Genomic DNA, 17,869 nt, shown 5'->3' with positions numbered 1-17,869 from the left:
GAAATTTGCAGCTTTAAATTTTCCTTTGAGGAAATACTTTTTCCTGTGAGGAAATTTGTAGCTTCAAATTTTCCTTGGAGGAAATACTTTTTCCTGTGAGGAAATTTTTGACAAACACTTTTCCTTGGAGGAAAATTCAAGACAACAAATTTCCTGTGAGGAAATCATTGTATTTCAAATTTCCTCTAGGGAAATTTCTGAACATCAAATTTCCCTTAAGGAAATGTTTTTCCTCTATGGAAATCTCATAACAGTACAAACAGTATTAATATATTTTCTGCTAGACTGAATTATTGATACAAAAGATAATTAAAACTTTAATACTGTAATACAAATTTTCATGGTGAGTATTTAACATACAAAAACAAAAGGCTGAATGTTTAGCATGTTTAAGACCATACAATAATAAGCAAAACGCTATGAATAGCATACCATTTGTGATGTTATTAATATTGTGCTCATATTTGAATATTAAATAAAATAAACACTTTTCATGTCAAATTATCTTGTCTTCTGTTACAGCTGCTGTGTATTCAACCCCCTACATAACAGTTCAGTGCATAAATAATTCAATCCACAAGACATCTTCCTTCAATTTGTTGAATAAATTTTTTTGCAACATGTTCTTCAAACAACTTCTTTGTATATTTGATATGATGGAGCCATGTACATGAATGGATAAAGCAGGTGTTTATTTCGACAACAAACATGACAAAGACACTATTATTTTTCTTAATTTCTCCATAATCCATCAGTGAATATGAATGTAGGTTGTTACATTTTACACAATTGTGTTCTTTGATAGTACTCCATTTTGTTTATAGCAATTTTGTAGGATTTTTTTCTATTTCTTTTTCCAGAAAAACACACAGTTGAGTTCATTTCACATTAGTAATCCAATTAGCACATTATGTAGAAAAGTATTAACAATTAAAATTCCTCTTCAGTATAGACCTGCAGGACCTGTTGATGATCATAAAAACCAAGATATCTGACCTATAAATACACAAAATAAAAAAAAAATGTTATAAATTGAGAAAAAAACAGCAATATAAATAAGCTCATTTTATCACGTTTTAATGAACATTTTGAGAAACTTTCATTTGATATTCTTACTTGTCATGCTTATGAGTTCTCTTATTTCAGTGCTTTGTGTAAAAGATTTAATATTCTTTGTTTAGTGCCTTGCAGGGATATTTAAAGTTGAGCCACTTGCAATAGTTGTTATAGAATGTTCATATGTTGTGTTAATATTAGAACCACTGTCCTATATTATGGTCAGGTTGAGTGCTCACAGACATGAGGCCTAAATTAATATATTGTTTGTTTCCCTAATCCCTATTCTGACAAGCCAGGTGTGGGTAGGTAGGTAGGTAAATAATTTAATTTTCCCAAAAGCCTGAATATTATCTGATGATCCGGTAAGCCCGAAATATCAGAAATGAATATAATAATATTTGGCTTAGTTTTGACAATAAAATTTTATGAGTATGACCATTTTTGCAGGGTCGGTCGAGATTGGAGAAACAAACAATATTTTATATTAGGCCTGATTTTTTTTTATTAATTGTTATTGCCTTTGAACAGAACATGTTGAAATAAATTGGATTGTTTAAATCTTTATATGTTGGGATCTTTAATGAATGACCTATAAAGGAAGTGTTTTCTCATTATTGAAGGCAGGCCCATGATTGACCTTTAATTTCTTGCATCCGCTTCATTGAACTCTGGTGGATAAGTCACTCATTTACCATACCACATTTTCTTATTTTTATATGATTCATCATTCAAAGGCAATTTCTTTTATTACTGTAATTCAGAAATTATCCAAACTTTTTAGTAATGCGAATAATGTGACTGGGTGAGTATCGCAAAAATAAGAAATCATATTTTGATAACAGAAACATATATATATATATATATATATCATGTTGATATATATATCTTTATGCATTTTTTTTTTTGTAATCACAATAAGTTGTCCATTCCCTGAAAAATCTGAATTTACAGTATATAGAAGTGGTCTTACCATTTAGGCCTTGTTGTATTCTGTTTATCTTGTTTTGCGCTCATTTCTATTGTAACTGTTTATATTTTTCATTATTTTTCTATATTTCTTGTCCTATAAAACATAAAAAGGGTAAAAACTATTATTAAACATCTATTTGTGTTTTTCTTTATATGCAGTTATATTTAAAAAGAATGGAATATTTGTGCTTCTTCATTTCACAAACTTTTTGCCAGTCATGACTTTCGCAGACTTTCACCCTGGTCAAAACAAACATTCCCATACTTTTTCTTTGTGTTTGTACTAATTTTTCATTTGACAAAAAAGACATGATTCAACTATTCTTCCATAATTTGTTTCGCTTGACTATGTTAAACTCTGAAATATTGTTAACAGTATAATCAGTATGTGTCTCACTCGTCAAAATTTCAAATTAATATATAAATAACCAATAAAAATGCTATGCATGGCTCAGCTTGATACAAACGTACAGGTTGAACCCAGAACAGTTTGGGCAAGTATGGACACAACATTCAAGCTCGATACAACTCTGAATTTTAAATTTTTATTGTGATTCATAGTTGATGCAGCATAGGTTTCTGACACACAATGAATGTGGTCCAAGTACTTAAAAAAAATTAAATTGACAATTAATCTCCAAAATGGTCCAATATTCAAAATCTCAATACATGGTTAGATGCAGCATATCAACATGATCAAAGAAACCAATAATTCTTTTTTGATGAAATCAAATAAAGTTAAATTTTGGACCCTTTAGAACTCAATGTGGACCAATTTGATAATGGGACAAAATATAAAAAATCTTAACGAATGGTTAGATTCAGCATATCAAAGAGCCCCATATAATCAATTTTTGTTGAAATCAAACAAAGTAAAATTTTGGACCCCGATTTGGACCAACATGACCAACTTGAAATTTGGGCCCATAATAAAAAAATCTAAGTAAATATTCAGATTCAGCATATTAATCAGAACACCAAGAATTTAAATATTGTTAAAATCAAAATAAGTTTAATTTTGGACCCTTTGGACCTTAAGGTAGACCAATTTAAACAGGACCAAAAAAACTAGGAATCTTAATACACAGTTAGATTTGGCATATCAAAGAACTCCAATAATTCAATTTTATATAAAATCAAACAAAGTTTAATATTGGCCCCTTTTGGCCCCTAATTCATGTTATTCCTAAACTCTGAACAAAAACTTTGGTCACAAACCTTGTGTTTGAATTTCACAGATTTCTTTTAACTTGTACTAAAGTAATTAAGCGGAAACTAAATGTCCTGGGACAACGACGACTACATGATAAAATTGAGAATGGAAAAAGGAAATGTGTCAAAGAGACAACAACCTGACCATAGATTCGAGGGTTGGAATCCTTTTCTATTACCGACCAATGCATTTGAATGGGAGATATAGTTGGAAACCCTCTTTACTCATGGTTGGGACCCCCCTTTGAAAATGGCTGGATCCGCCCCTGAGAAGCATTATAGAAAAATCTGTAAGCTTTATCTCAAAATAAGGATCATTTTATTTTTAAAGGGCAGGCACAGATCCAGAGGGGGTTCAAGGGATTGGAACCCCCCTTTTTTTGGATTATCAATGCATTTGAATGGGGACATGTAATTGGACCCCCCCCCCCCCCCACCTTTCCCCTTTTGTCCTGGGTTAGAATCCCACCCCACCCCTTTTTAAAATGACTGGATCCACCCCTTAAGGGTCTATAATTAAGTTTGACAACATCAGACATACTACTTTAACAAAAATAAATGCCACATTTTATCCAATTTAATTTCATCTCTTACTTGCTATTTCATCCATAATATTTAAAGAAATATAAATTTGGGAGTAGTATGATTTTAATTTGCAAGTTATTAACTATCCAAACTAGAGACCTAATCATGCTAATAGAGTAGATATACTCGACTAATTTAAATCAAACTTGGGGTGACTGGGAACAAAGATTTAAGGGAATAGATGCCAGTTTACCTACAATGACCTAGTTTCATAACAATAGCATACATTAATAAAGACTACATGGTCACTCTTATGTTTAAATTTTGGGTGTTCATTTTTTAATGTTTAAAGCAAACAATTTCAACTACATACAATTATCAAGATTTGATCCTACATTATTTAAATATTGAAAAAAAATAGCTTTTTAAATTTGGATCTAATGTTATATATAATTGTGTATGTCACATGGGTGTATTTTAATGTAAAGCATCTGAAAAATCATTCGCCGTCTCATATTAATTTCAGTTCTTCAAAAGGCAAATTTATATGAGCTTATGCTGAAAATAGAGATTTCTTATTAAGGAGAAATCCCTGCCCCCCTTTTTGGTGTGAAAAATTTTGTTGATTATATAGGGAATCACAGAAACATGACTGAGGCAAGCATCCCTCATCTGAACCCCCCCCCCCCCCCCCTCCAAATAATAAATAATTATGACGTCTTGAAAGGCTATTATATTTTTTTTCTACGTCGATGTTAGGCGTCAAAGAAAAAAAATATAATAGCCTTTCAAGACGTCATAATTATTTGGACTACCCCCCCCCCCCCCCCCCCCCCCCCAATCACTCAGGTCATTGGTGAAGAGTTGTCACACAAAATAAATGATACCAAATATTCATATGAATATGTTTTTAGCTAGTGTAAGTCAGTCCAGAGAGGAGGCAACCATTTGATTTGTAGGGTGAAAAATGTGATTAATCTTGTTTGGTAAACTTGTGCTATAAATAAAAATTACCAATCCATTAAAAAATCCGTGAGCCCAATCTCATCCAATGAAATAGATAATTGTCTGTTTTCGAAGTTATATGGAAGTAAGTTAGTAGTCCAGATAAATATGACGCATTGCAAGGCATTTTTTCTGAGGAGAAGTGTAGAATGGGGGAATGGAACCAATAAATTGATCGGATCCGAAATGTCCTTCCCAGTGAAGGAGCACCTATTATTTTGTAGGTAATTATTATTAGTGTCGGTGGTCTCACAAGTAAATCAGAGTGAATATTGCATGCACATTAAAATTAGCAGAGAAGAGACAATTATCAACTTGTGTTTTATTAATTTTCTCGCAGTTATTTACGGTAAATCAGCTATATAGACATAGGAAGATGTGGTGTATGTATATATAACCAGAGACATATAACACAAAACAGGTGTTCGGTTCTAGTACTATATAGTGGCTATAGTATATGACTTTTAAATAACAATTATCAAGTATATCTGTATTCTGTGGCGGGTCGAAGGGGATGGAATCCGGGATTGGACTCCCCTAGCTTTTTGTGAGCAATCATTGCATAAATGATAATCTCGGGAATCCTCTCAAGTTCCTACAGTAAAAGGGAGAAGGTTTGGATCCATTAAAACGTTTAATCCCGCTGCAAATGTTTGCACCTGTCCTAAGTCAGGAATCTGATGTACATTAGTTGTCGTTTTTTTATGTTATATATACGTGTTTCTCGTTTCTCGTTTTGTTTATATAGATTAGACCGTTGGTTTTCCCGTTTGAATGGTTTTACACTAGTAATTTTGGGGCCCTTTATAGCTTGTTGTTCGGTGTGAGCCAAGGCTCCGTGTTGAAGGCCGTACTTTAACCTATAATGGTTTAATTTTTAAATTGTTATTTGGATGGAGAGTTGTCTCATTGGCACTCACACCACATCTTCCTATATCTATATACAAGGTGATAGGACGTTCCGTTGGAATAGGTTACCTGTGCATCAGGAAAAGTTTTAATATAAGAACCTTAAATATATGTGAACAGGTCGGTAAAAACTCTCTTTTGACACATAGGTAGTGCACTGTTGCATTGAACACCAATCAAAACGCTAACAATATGTGAAAAGATACCGTTTTAACCTACACAATATATGAATAAGGTATACACTTTTGAAACCAAATTATATGAAAAGGGTGAGGTAACAGAAACCCAGCGGCAATGACACCCCTTATTTAATGGAGACATGTAGTTGGAACCCCCTTTATCATGACTAGATCCGCGCATGATTTTTACATGTAAATCAAGCCTCGGGTATTTGTTGGCATAACGGTAACCACGAGGAATTATAAATATACAATTCAACAGGGGTAGAGTGCATGGAGGAATGGGAATTAAAATTGTCTCTTCACGATAATCGAAAAAAAGTATCTTGCACGTTATTTTCATCATCTTGTCTGAAACACTCTGAATAATGAGCTTTAAGGCGAAAACAAGGCATGTAAAATACTATAATAACACACACTTCTTTTTTTATACGTTGTATGGACAAACCCATACATCCCTCAAACAATTTGCTTGATTCATGTCATATCAAATAAATTACAGCGCGGAAAGGTCACTTTAATTTAATATCAAACCTAAATTTTTGTTATATTTTTCAATAAATTTAAAAATCTTAATTAGGCATGCGTGAGTTCCATTTCATGAGACCTACACAGATCGTCTATAACACAAATTAAAAATCATAAATACAGTTTTTCAATTCTTTCCGGCATAGATTAAAAAAAAATATGTATATAATCTTTATACGAGTTTGGTGGAATTATTTCACTTCATTATAATGATAAATCTTTTAGTTCTTAAATTTTTGATTAAAAATGAATTTATCATTTTGATATCTAACGATAAAGTTTTTAAATTGAAGTGACATGGTCAGTAACCTAATTAGTTGCATGGCTGATTACCATCTTACAGGTGACCCAGTAATTTTCCATATGACAGTAGCGTGTGCCCTCGGGGTTATATCGGGGGGTGTATAACTTATTTTCTGGGGAACATCCTGTCCACGTGTAGTACTTAGCATATATTGCAACAGATGACATTAAACAAATTTTCTTTGTAGCACCGGAGGCAATTTCATGTTCGCCGACCTCACAAAATATTTCACAAAAAAAGATATGATAAAATCAAAAGAAAAAGATAAAGAAATATTAACAAATAAAGGTGAAATTGAGTAAACGGGGATTCGTGTTTTTATGAGCTTATTTTCAGTGGACAACAACAAATGGAAGTTTTTAACGACCTTGTGTGACCTATAGTTGTTGAAGTTTGTGTCATTTTGGTCTGTTGTGGATAGTTGTCTCATTGGCAATCATACCACATCTTTTTTTTAATATTGACTGGTTATATACATGATATAATATATATAGCCCTTGCACGGTCGGTCCAGTGGACATATTTCATACTAGATAACTTATACAGTAATTCTTTTTATATATATGACAATAATTGTCCGATCTGATACACGTACCTATAATGAACAGAATTTTGAACAGCTTTAAATATATGGGGTCCGTAGAAACACCGCAAAGGACCTCCTTAGTGCACTAAGAACAAAAATGTGCACTAAGGACCTGATGGAATGATACAACTTTCACAAAGGATATGGCATATAGAAATAGACTTTGTAAAAGGAGAAGGTCCGGTAAGACACCCTTTAGGCCCCAAAATATAGCAGCTTTACAAAATTGTTAAAAGTAAACTTTTAGTTATTTTTTGGACAGTAGAATGCTTCAGCTTCATAAATATGGGCTTTTTTTTTGACAATACATGCATGGCACATATATCGGGTACTGGCACCATAAAGTCATGCTAAATGGCAAAAACCATCTGAAAAGTGACATTTTCCGGCATATTTGCTGGATTTTTCATATTTGAGCTTGAATCGGATCGTTTTTAATGACAAAATCAGTGAAAATCTTCCACATACACTAATATATCAAATAAAATAGACACTTAAGTGTTTCAAAAGTGGTCAAAATCTTTCGTCAGATGAACCTGAAATTTGAGGCCAAAATCGGTCCTAACCGGACCTACTCCTTTCATAATTTTAAATTATATCTTTTCTATAATGTTTTCTCGACACGTACCTCAAAAAGTTGATTGTCAGCTTTAGTATAATCGGTAGAAATTCATGTTCGCTCAACCTTGAACCATGAAGAATCTGCTAGTGTACTGATTAAACATGTACTAGTATATGGTATTTCAAATTGTTCTCTATTTTTTTTCATTTGTTTGTTTCTGTCGTATTTATTCTGTCTGCTATATTTTTTACTTCTAAAGTAATAACTGTATTTTCAACTCTTTTCAGTTTGGGATTTTTTCATCCTTTTAATTTTAAAAAGACAAATAATTGTGAACACTTCACGGAAAAGTGAGGATTGATATTTGGTTGCCAATACTTCATTCATTTTTCTAATGTCAGGAACTATGCCATTTATCAATATTTCGATTAAATAATTAAACTTATAGAATTATATATGTATATATACACTTAAAAGTTTATTTAGAGTAACCATATGCCGGATGAACAAAAAGTGTGCCATTTATTGAAAAACATATGGTTTGGTATAACAAGAAAACTTCTCTAGTGTTCTAAACAATTCTCACATAACCCCTCCCTCCAAACCCCCACTTCAAGCTCTGGATCCGCGCTTGTCCATAGTGCATATTACATTATAAAATAAAATGGTATTCATCTTCAATTGTTGAAATAAAGATGAATTGTTAAAAAAAAGCATTGACACCAGTTTAAAGTTATCGTTCATAGAAGACAGTTATGATTTATTCTATAATTCTCTTTTTAAAACGTAAAATAATTTTACCTCATGGAGTTTTTCTATATTACTTCTGTAATCGGATTTTGAAGGACCCCATGGACACCACATACTCTCAAATGTCTTTCAAGGAATAATGATAGTATGTAAACTCTTGTGTTGTTAGTAAGGAAATAAAATATCAAAAGCCTTTGTTTCTCAATTTGTATATTAATAATAGAGTTTGTTAATTAAAAAAAAAAGCTTGCTTAGCAATTTCCTTAAAAACTAAATATATATAACAAAGGCAAAGTTTTAAAACACAAAATTTCTTTTTTCTTTTTCTTTCATCAACTTGAAATTATACCACGCTAAACCGTTAGGTTAACAACCATTGATAAATCAATAAGTAACGATCAAAAGACAATTGTTTATTGGATTAGGTTGATTGAACATGATGATTCGGGAATCTGCAATAAACCGTTGGTCACGTGGCGAGTGGAACGCGTTTATTAAAAAGTCATTTAACTTCAAAATTACAAAATCTATTGATACCTAACTTTATAGATATGAGGTTTTTAATCATACCCTCTTATATTCATGCTCGCTGTGATCTTAAAACATCGTTTTAGTGTCCTTAATGCAAAAACTTTCTTCTTAGTGCACTAAGAAGTCTTTTGCAGTATTTCTACACACCGAAATATATGGCCTTATTATTGGTAATATACCATATTAGTGTCACTAATGGCTTAACGTGTTACCAAATTAAGAAGAAGAAATAGGCTCAAAACCGTATTTTTAACTTTAGATTTTTTTTCAATCCCAAAATAGAGAAGAGGTCCGGTATACAGACTAATTAAAAAGTCCAGATGAGAAGTTTAACTTTTAACTGTTTCTTGACGCATGCAAAAAAAATGCAGTACCTGGTTACAGTTGCTCATTGAGAAATTATCATCTTTCGATTAAATGATCTTCAATCTATATGGTCTTCATTTTAAAAGTTATAAAATCTAAATGTGAAGTGATCTAAAATGTTCAATATTAATGAGTATTTTCGCTGTGAAATGAATCTAAGGTCGTCTAAAAGTATATACATGTGTATTTGACCCGACTACTGACTACATAGTAAACTATTCATTATGTATGTATAAGGGGGTCTGAGCGGGACTCGGGATTGTCGAGGCGTATTTTTTGTTGTGCCGTGAAAAAGCGAAATGAAGTTTAGCGGGACATGGGAAATTACAAAAATATCAGAATTGTTCACTTATATAGTGTAGGCGTAATGGCATCATGCGGGAATCCAAAAAAATAAATAGTAACTAAGAGGGATCCGTGAACAGAACCCCCAAAGAGACCCCCATTAGTTGTGGCTTATTTTGGTTCTTTTTAGTTCGTTCCTTTCCCCTACATTACTTCTGACTTCCATAACTTCTGACCGTTTTTGTAAAACATCAGCACTCGAGGTCTGACAGTATTTTACCAAGAAATGCACAAAATATTCAAAAAGAAGGCATAGAAAATTTAAATATTGGTATGCACACATACTCCCCTGTCAGCACAGACAATTATATTTTTGTAAACGCGCCAAACTCGTTTCTAATATTTATAATAGAACTGAAAAGAAAATTGAAATAGAAATGGGGAATGTATCAAAGAGATAACAACATGACCAAAGAGCAGATAACAGCCATAGGTCACCAATGGGTCTTCATTGCAACGAGAAAATCCCAAAACATGAGACTTGGGTGGATCCTGAGTCATATAAAGGGGTTCCTAACCCAGGACAAATTTGGGGGGGGGGGGGGGGGTGTTAAACTACATGTCCCCATTCAAATGCATTGATCGTTCCAACATGTCCAACCCTCAGCCCCCTGGATCCGTGCCTGTGAGGCATGCTTTAGCTTGCCATGAAACAAAAATGTATACTAGTTGAGTGATAATGGACGTCATACTAAACTTTTCAATACAAAAAAAAAGAAACTAAAATAAAAATCATACAAAGGTCACAAAGGCCATAACTTCTGGCTCCTGAATAAGAAAAAGTGCAAAATGCAGTGGGGATAAAAGCCTTTACTGTAAATTCCTGAAATTACAATTATATAAATCATCTCGCATCTTTGTGCATTTCTTGAAATTGGTCATATTAATAAATGCATGCAGTATTTTCAGAAAATTTCAATATATAGGCTTTTTTTAAAAAAGTCAATCTTGTGCATGATTATCAATGATTATACTCGCACAATTAACACATGTGGTTCTCAAAACTCAAAGGTGTCTATGCTATTTATGACAACTTTTATACCCCCGCTTTCAAAAAAGGGGGGTATACTGTTTTACCTCTGTCTGTCAGTCCGTCCGTCCGTCCGTCCGTCCGTCCGTCCGTCAGTCAGTCTGTCCATCCCATGAATATTTTTCTTCGCATTTTTCGCAGTAAATTCAATACAAGGATTTCTGAAATTTGGTTTCAGGGTTTATCTAAGTCATTTATACCGTGTGATGCGTTTTCAGATTGATCACTTGTCAACTTCCTGTTAACTGAACACTTGTATGATTTTACACATGATAGCCAAGTTGAAAATTTTCGTCACATTTTTCTCAGGAACTACAATACAAGGATTTCTTAAATTTGGTTTTAGGATTTAAATAAGTCAGCTATAACGTGTGATGCGTTTTCAGATTCATCACTCGACAACTTCCTGTTTACCGAACACTTGCATATTTTTACACTATTTATATTATCCACTTGCGGCGGGGGCATTATCAGTGAGCAGTAGCTCACAGTTTCACTTGTTCATAAAGTATAAATTTACAAAATATGTTTAGAACTATATGATTTTTATGTTTTTAAGCATAGATATAGTAGGTCAGGATCTGCCAACTCTCACTGACTGACTGAGCACATAAATTCAACACTAGTTTTTTGGTGTTGCTTAGTGTTTTGTTTTGTTTTGTTTTTCTTTTCTGCATCTTATGTTTTGCCTTGGCATTGTCAGTTTCTCTTTCATTGCCTTTGGTTTTTTGTTATGTTAAATAACAAGTCACATATAATCATGATAATTAAGGTCCTTTTTAATTTTTAGGGATTTTAAATTTTTAATTTAAAGTTAGGGATTTTATTCATAAAAGGGGGGATTTTCCAGTACGTATACTATTAATAATGCTTTGAGTAATTTTAATGAAACTTGGTGAATTATTTTTGTATAACATAAACATGATAATTTTCCTTTTAATTTAAAAAAAAAATCTGATTTATGTCATTGTACTATCATGACTTGGGATTAGGATAGTCTCAAGAATGCTTTCACAAATTTTTATGAAACTTTGGTGAATTGTTTTTATATCTTGACATAAACACCCTTCTTATTATTATGACCCAAAGTGGAGGGGGCATAATGTTTAACACTTGATCGTTTGTCCGTCTGTCCCAAAGTTGTTTTTTGTTCTCTTACATTACTTTAGTTTGCCTCAAACAATTAAATTCAATTAAACTTTTACAAAAGCTTGTTATCACAATACTCAGATCAAGTTTGAATTTTGGTGATGTCAGTGTTACTGTACTAGAGTATCAGAGTTATGCCCCTTTAGAAATGGGGAAAATATGCTGAATTTTTGGTTTCCTGTTTTCTAAACTTTAGTTTGTCTCAACCAAATGTTATGAAATCAATACACAATACTTATAACCACAAAATACAGATTAAGTTTGAATTTTGGTAGTGTCTCTTTTACTAAATTCTATATTTATGTTCTTTAAAAATGGAAAAAATTGTTTCAGCCTTCTAACTTAAGTTTCCCTCAACCAAATTTTATTAAACTTTAAAACAATACTTTTTATCACAGTTTTAATCAGATCAATTTCAAATGTTTGTAGTAAAACTTTTACCGTTCTTCAGTTATGTTCCTTTAAAACTTTGAATTATATGCAAGCTGGAGTATCATTCCCTATTTATCATGTATATTTTTTTTTAAGATGCAGAGTTAAGGAACTTTAGTTGTTGCAGAGTTATTTAAAATTTGTCCATTTTCAAAATCTTTGAAAGGTTTTAGAAATGTATTTGTTAAAAAAATCGCAGCCTTAAACTTATAGTCACTTGAGAGATCTATAAATTGAGCCAAATTATATACATGTTTTATGTCAATGAATACCACTGTTTGTGCATGTTTTTTTTTTTGGAGGGGGGGGGTCTTATTTGCGCAGTGCTTATAGTTTTTTAGTCAATCAATAAAATGCATTTAAAGCTTTCAGACCAGCTATAAGGGCAAGAAGCTTATCAAGCACTCATGGTTTAGATTTTTATTAAACACACATTAATATACATATAAATGTACATTAAACAGAAAAAATATTGATGCAAGATGTCATTCAACTTTTACTCTTTTATGTACAGGACAAGAACTATAGAAGATACAGAGACATAATATACAGCAGAAATGATAGGCAATGTAAAATTTGCAGAAGCCAACTAAACCTAAATGGTAAGGCACCTTTTAATTTTAAAAAGTTATTGAACTTGAAAGATGATTACTAGTATCATGATTACTATAAAAATTCAAAGATGTGGTATATTAAATATGAAAACTATCATGGCTTTGAGAAAGAAATTGTAGGCCTGTTACGACCTTCAATAATGAGAAAATCAATACCCTATACTATAGTCAAAGTATAAAAGACCTAAAGATGAAACATTGAAACAATTCAAACTGTAAAACTAATCATGCTAATTGCCTAGTTTATAACAAAATAAATTACAAAAAATAAATATGACCGGTATGAAACAACAACAACAACAACCACTAAATTTTAGTGTCAGACTAAACTGATAAAAGCTACAGGCTCTGAACTTCGGACAGGCACAATAGGAATATGGCAAGGTTATATAAAAATAAGATGTGGTATGATTACCAATAAGACAACTCTCCACCAAACAACCAATGATGTAAATTTCCTGCAAACATGGACTTGACTACTGTAAATCAACTAATTTTTCATGAATACTTTATCTTGCATTTTATACTTTCTAGTCTACATCGCAGTTATTTATTTTTCTCGAGTTCAAGTTTACTTAATGTATTTTAATAAGGAAAGATACACATGAAAAACATTTATTGCTGTTTCTCTCTCCATTTATAACATTTTATTTGCTTTTTTTGTGTATTTATAGGTGATCAGACATCTCGGTTTTCATGATCAATAGGTCATTACTGAAGAGGAAACTTAAAGTTGAAATTTATTTACATAGTGCATAATTGGATTAATTTGAAATGGAATGTGTGCTTTCCTGCAAAAAAGAAATAGGAAATTATAACATGTGATAATGACTATATAAAACAAAATGAAGTTCTATCATAGATACCATAAAACACTATTGCATAAAAGCAACAGCATATCTTAATCAAAAGAAAGGAGAATGCAGAACAAATACTATTTTGCTGTTGAAAAAAGGAACACCAGTTTTATCCACTCATTTACATCGCTCCCTCATATCAAATATACAGAAGAAGATCATTGAAGAACAATTTGCAAAAATGATTTCTCTTAGAATTGAACATGTTGAAGGGAATTGTTTAGTGAATGGAATAATGTATTCACTGAATTCTTACATAGTGGATTGAATAACTGTACACAAGCTGAAACAGAAGAAATTCTAATTTAAAATAACACGAAAAGTGTTTATTTTATTATTTAATCTGCAAATATATAACTAATTTTTTTAGAACACCACAAATGATATAATGACATTCAAATTGGTTGCTTATTATTGTATCGCATTGAAACAATTACAAAGAAAACAGAAGCATTTGCTCCAAAAAAATTATAAATCAAAGTTAAATTTATATAAAAAGTATAAACAATACCTAGATCTAAACAGTCAGACTGTATTATTTTCAATGTCATTAAAATTTTGAGTCAAACATTTATTAAAGTTTTAAATATATCATTTGCATCAATTCTACAGTCTTTTAATAATTATATTCATACTGTTTGTATACATGGTGTAGTGAAGAAATGTTTAACAAGTAAAAATAAGGAAAAACATTTCCTTAAGGGAAATTTGATGTTCAGAAATTTCCTTAAAGGAAATTTGAAGAACAATGATTTCCTCAGAGGAAATTTGTTGTCTTGAATTTTCCTCCAAGGAAAAGTGTTAGTCAAAAATTTCCTCACAGGAAAAAGTATTTCCTCAAAGGAAAATGTGAAGCTACAAATTTCCTCACAGGAAAAAGTATTTCCTCAAAGGAAAATTTGAAGCTGCAAATTTCCTCAAAGGAAAAAGAATTTCCTCTAAGGAAAAAGAATTTCCTCTAAGGAAAAAGAATTTCCTCTAAGGAAAAAGAATTTCCTTTAAGGAAAAAGAATTTCCTTTAAGGAAATAGAATTTCCTCAAAGGAAATAATTATGCAGCAAATTCCCTAAGGGAAATCTTTTTCCCTTGAGGAAAAAACAATTTCCCTTGAGGAAAAATCTTTTTCCTTCAGGGAAATTTGATTTCCCTTGAGGAAAAGTACTTTTCCTCTGAGGAAATTGTTGAAAAAAGGGGCATAACTTTTTCAACAGTGGTGCTAGAGCCAAAATTTTTTAGGACAAATATCAGGGAACCAATACCAACCAAGTTATCAACTTTGTTTTGACTTAACTCCAAAAATTAAGGTGACAACTTTTGCACTCAGCGGAATTGCAAACTTGTCCCGGAGACTGTTAGTACTCTTGAAAATTTAGATTTTTTATTCATTCTTCTAGTTTACGATTTTCTTTTCTAATAATGCAACTATTGAGGTCAAGGTCAGATGAACCATGCCAGACAGGCATGTACAGCTAACAATTCTTCCATACAAAAAATATAGTTAATCTATTATACTATTATTTTTAGTTTAAGAAAAACCGACCAAATCGGAAAACTTAACACTGAGCAATGAACCGAGAAAATGAGGTCAATGTCAAATAAAACATGCACGACTGACATATAGATCATAAAATATTTTCATTCACCAAATATAGTTGAGCTATTGCATATAGACTTAGAAAAAGAAAAAAAAACTCAAAAACTTAACTTTAAACACTGAAACATGAAAATGAGGTCAAGGTCAAATGACACCTTTCAGAACATGTACACCTTACAGTGCTTCCAAACACCGAATATACTAGACCTATTGCTTATAGAACCTCAGATATGGACTTGACCACTAAAAGTTAACCTTGTTCACTGATCAATGAAAGAGATCAAGTGAAAACTGTATGACGGGCATGAGGACCTTGCAAGGTACGCATATACCAAATACTTATAATAAGACAGAATTTAACATTACAAACAATCTTAATTTTTTTTTTTCAAGTGGTCACTGAACCATGAAAATGAGGTCAAGGACATTGGACATGTGACTAACGGAAACTTCGTAACATGAGGCTTCCATATATACAAAGTACGAAGCATCCAGGTCTTCCACCTTCTAAAATATCAAGCTTTTAAGAAGTGAACTAACACCGCCGCCCTATGTCGAGCTTTCTGCGACAAAAGTAAATTATATGCTATAAAACAACTTTCATTTTTTGATAGAAAATAAAAATTATTGCATTATTGCATATGACGCCCCATTAGTCCGACGCTCCAATGACTGAGCTTAATGACTGCCGACATAGAAAATCTACTTCTTGAGAGTATGGATTGGGGTTTACAAAACAGAAAATAGTCGGAAAAATATAAAGATGAGAGAAAAGTAAAAAGAAATAAACAATAGAGAATAATTATGATAATAAGAAGCTAATACATGTTTCTGGAATCAGATGTTCAGTAGTTGTCATTTGTTTATGTGGTTCGTAAGCGTTTTTTGTTTCTCGTTTTTTAATAGATTATACCGTTGTTTTCCCCGTTTGAATGGTTTCACACGGGGACCCTTTAAAGCTAACTGTTGTTCGTTGTGAGCCAATGCTCCGTGTTGAAGACCGTACATTGACCTATAATGGTTTACTTTTATAAATTGTGACTTTACTTGGATGGAGAGTTGTCTCATTTGTACTCGTACCACATCATCCTATATCTATTTAATATTTATTTTCTTTTGTGTTATATGTTGCTTCTTTTAAAAAGTATAGAAACAGAACTTATCGGCTATCTTTTGAATAACAGAAGCAAATATGCGTCATGAAAATAACTCTAGCACCACTTCTCTTGACACTGATACTGTCACAGGAATGTACCTGGTGTCATTATTTCTACTTATTTACATTGCTGATGGTTGCATTGGAAAACGCAGCAAACTTAACTTTATTTTGGTTTACACAGGCAGGAGTAGGGGCTTTAATGGCCTAAAATGGCCCCAGATTTACAAGATAATAAAAATTCTAACAGGGCAGATTTTTCTCCATAAATTATTAGAATATGAGTAAATGATTTAAAAAAAATGTTTTTATCTAACTTAAAAAGGTTCAATGACGTCACAATGGTAGGTGTAAATGACGTCATGATCGGGAAAATAAGCAAAAATACCAAAAATTTGATGGTTTTTCTAAATTTTGACCACCGCACCATGCTTGCACCAATTATAAATTTTAATATTTTGACAAGTTCATACATATCAAACTTCGGATAAAAAATCTTTTTGGTGCAAGGTTGGTGCGATAGTTTATTTTTATATTTTTCATAGCCAAGCGGAGCAATAAAAAGCTGAAATTTACCGTCCAAATTGGCCCTTTTCATCTGACAAAGTGTAGTTTATACATTCGTATGCCTATAGAAACTTATTTTTTTTGTTTATGAATGTAAAGCGTATTCCTAATTATATTTGAGTAAGTTTATCTAGTTAAATTTCTTTAAAAAATCCGACAGCAATGAACTTCATGTGTAAGGGAGTCAATAACAACTTTGAGGACATTTTGTTTTAATTATGAAATTTTAGATAGACCTTCAATATAACAAAATCTGTGCATTTCTGATGTTTTTGCTAATTATAAATTCAAAATTTGTTGTTTGAATGGGGCAATCTTCTCTCTCTGGTATTACGGTCGGATCCATGATTTATGTAACGAAAAGGGGGGGTGTATTTTACTTAAATTTCCAAAATTGTCGAGAAACACGAGATTTATTTCGAAAATGAAACTACCTATATTCCAATTGGATGAGTCTTTGTGGGTAATGTGCAGAGAGAACAAGTTCTATAAAATTTGATGGTAAAAAAACGGAAACGGCATAAGGTAGACTATCCATATATCCGTATAAACATGTATATATAATTATATAAGTACGCCTGAGCCTGTGACAACTCTACAACAGATTTATCCATTGGATCACCAGCCGTGATGGTGATAC

At 32.0% G+C, this 17,869-nt stretch overlaps 2 long non-coding RNA genes across 2 annotated transcripts; one reads left to right on the top strand and one right to left on the bottom strand.

Annotated features, from left to right (window-relative positions):
* Positions 1-304: 304 nt before the first annotated feature.
* Positions 305-5,146, bottom strand: LOC134719599 (uncharacterized). Its single transcript, XR_010107629.1, has 3 exons — positions 4,780-5,146; positions 2,030-2,122; positions 305-996 (listed from the first exon to the last, which is right to left on the bottom strand). It is a non-coding gene; the product is annotated as an uncharacterized LOC134719599 (long non-coding RNA).
* A 4,845-nt stretch (positions 5,147-9,991) lies between these two features.
* On the top strand, positions 9,992-14,106 carry LOC134719598 (uncharacterized). The gene is made up of 3 exons (XR_010107628.1): positions 9,992-10,101; positions 12,956-13,043; positions 13,730-14,106. It is a non-coding gene; the product is annotated as an uncharacterized LOC134719598 (long non-coding RNA).
* Positions 14,107-17,869: the final 3,763 nt, after the last annotated feature.

This window comes from Mytilus trossulus, chromosome 5 (assembly GCF_036588685.1).
Source record: "Mytilus trossulus isolate FHL-02 chromosome 5, PNRI_Mtr1.1.1.hap1, whole genome shotgun sequence".
Taxonomy (NCBI): Eukaryota; Metazoa; Mollusca; class Bivalvia; order Mytilida; family Mytilidae; genus Mytilus; species Mytilus trossulus.
Note: the sequence above shows the minus strand (reverse complement) of the source record. Positions and strands in the feature narration are given on the sequence as shown.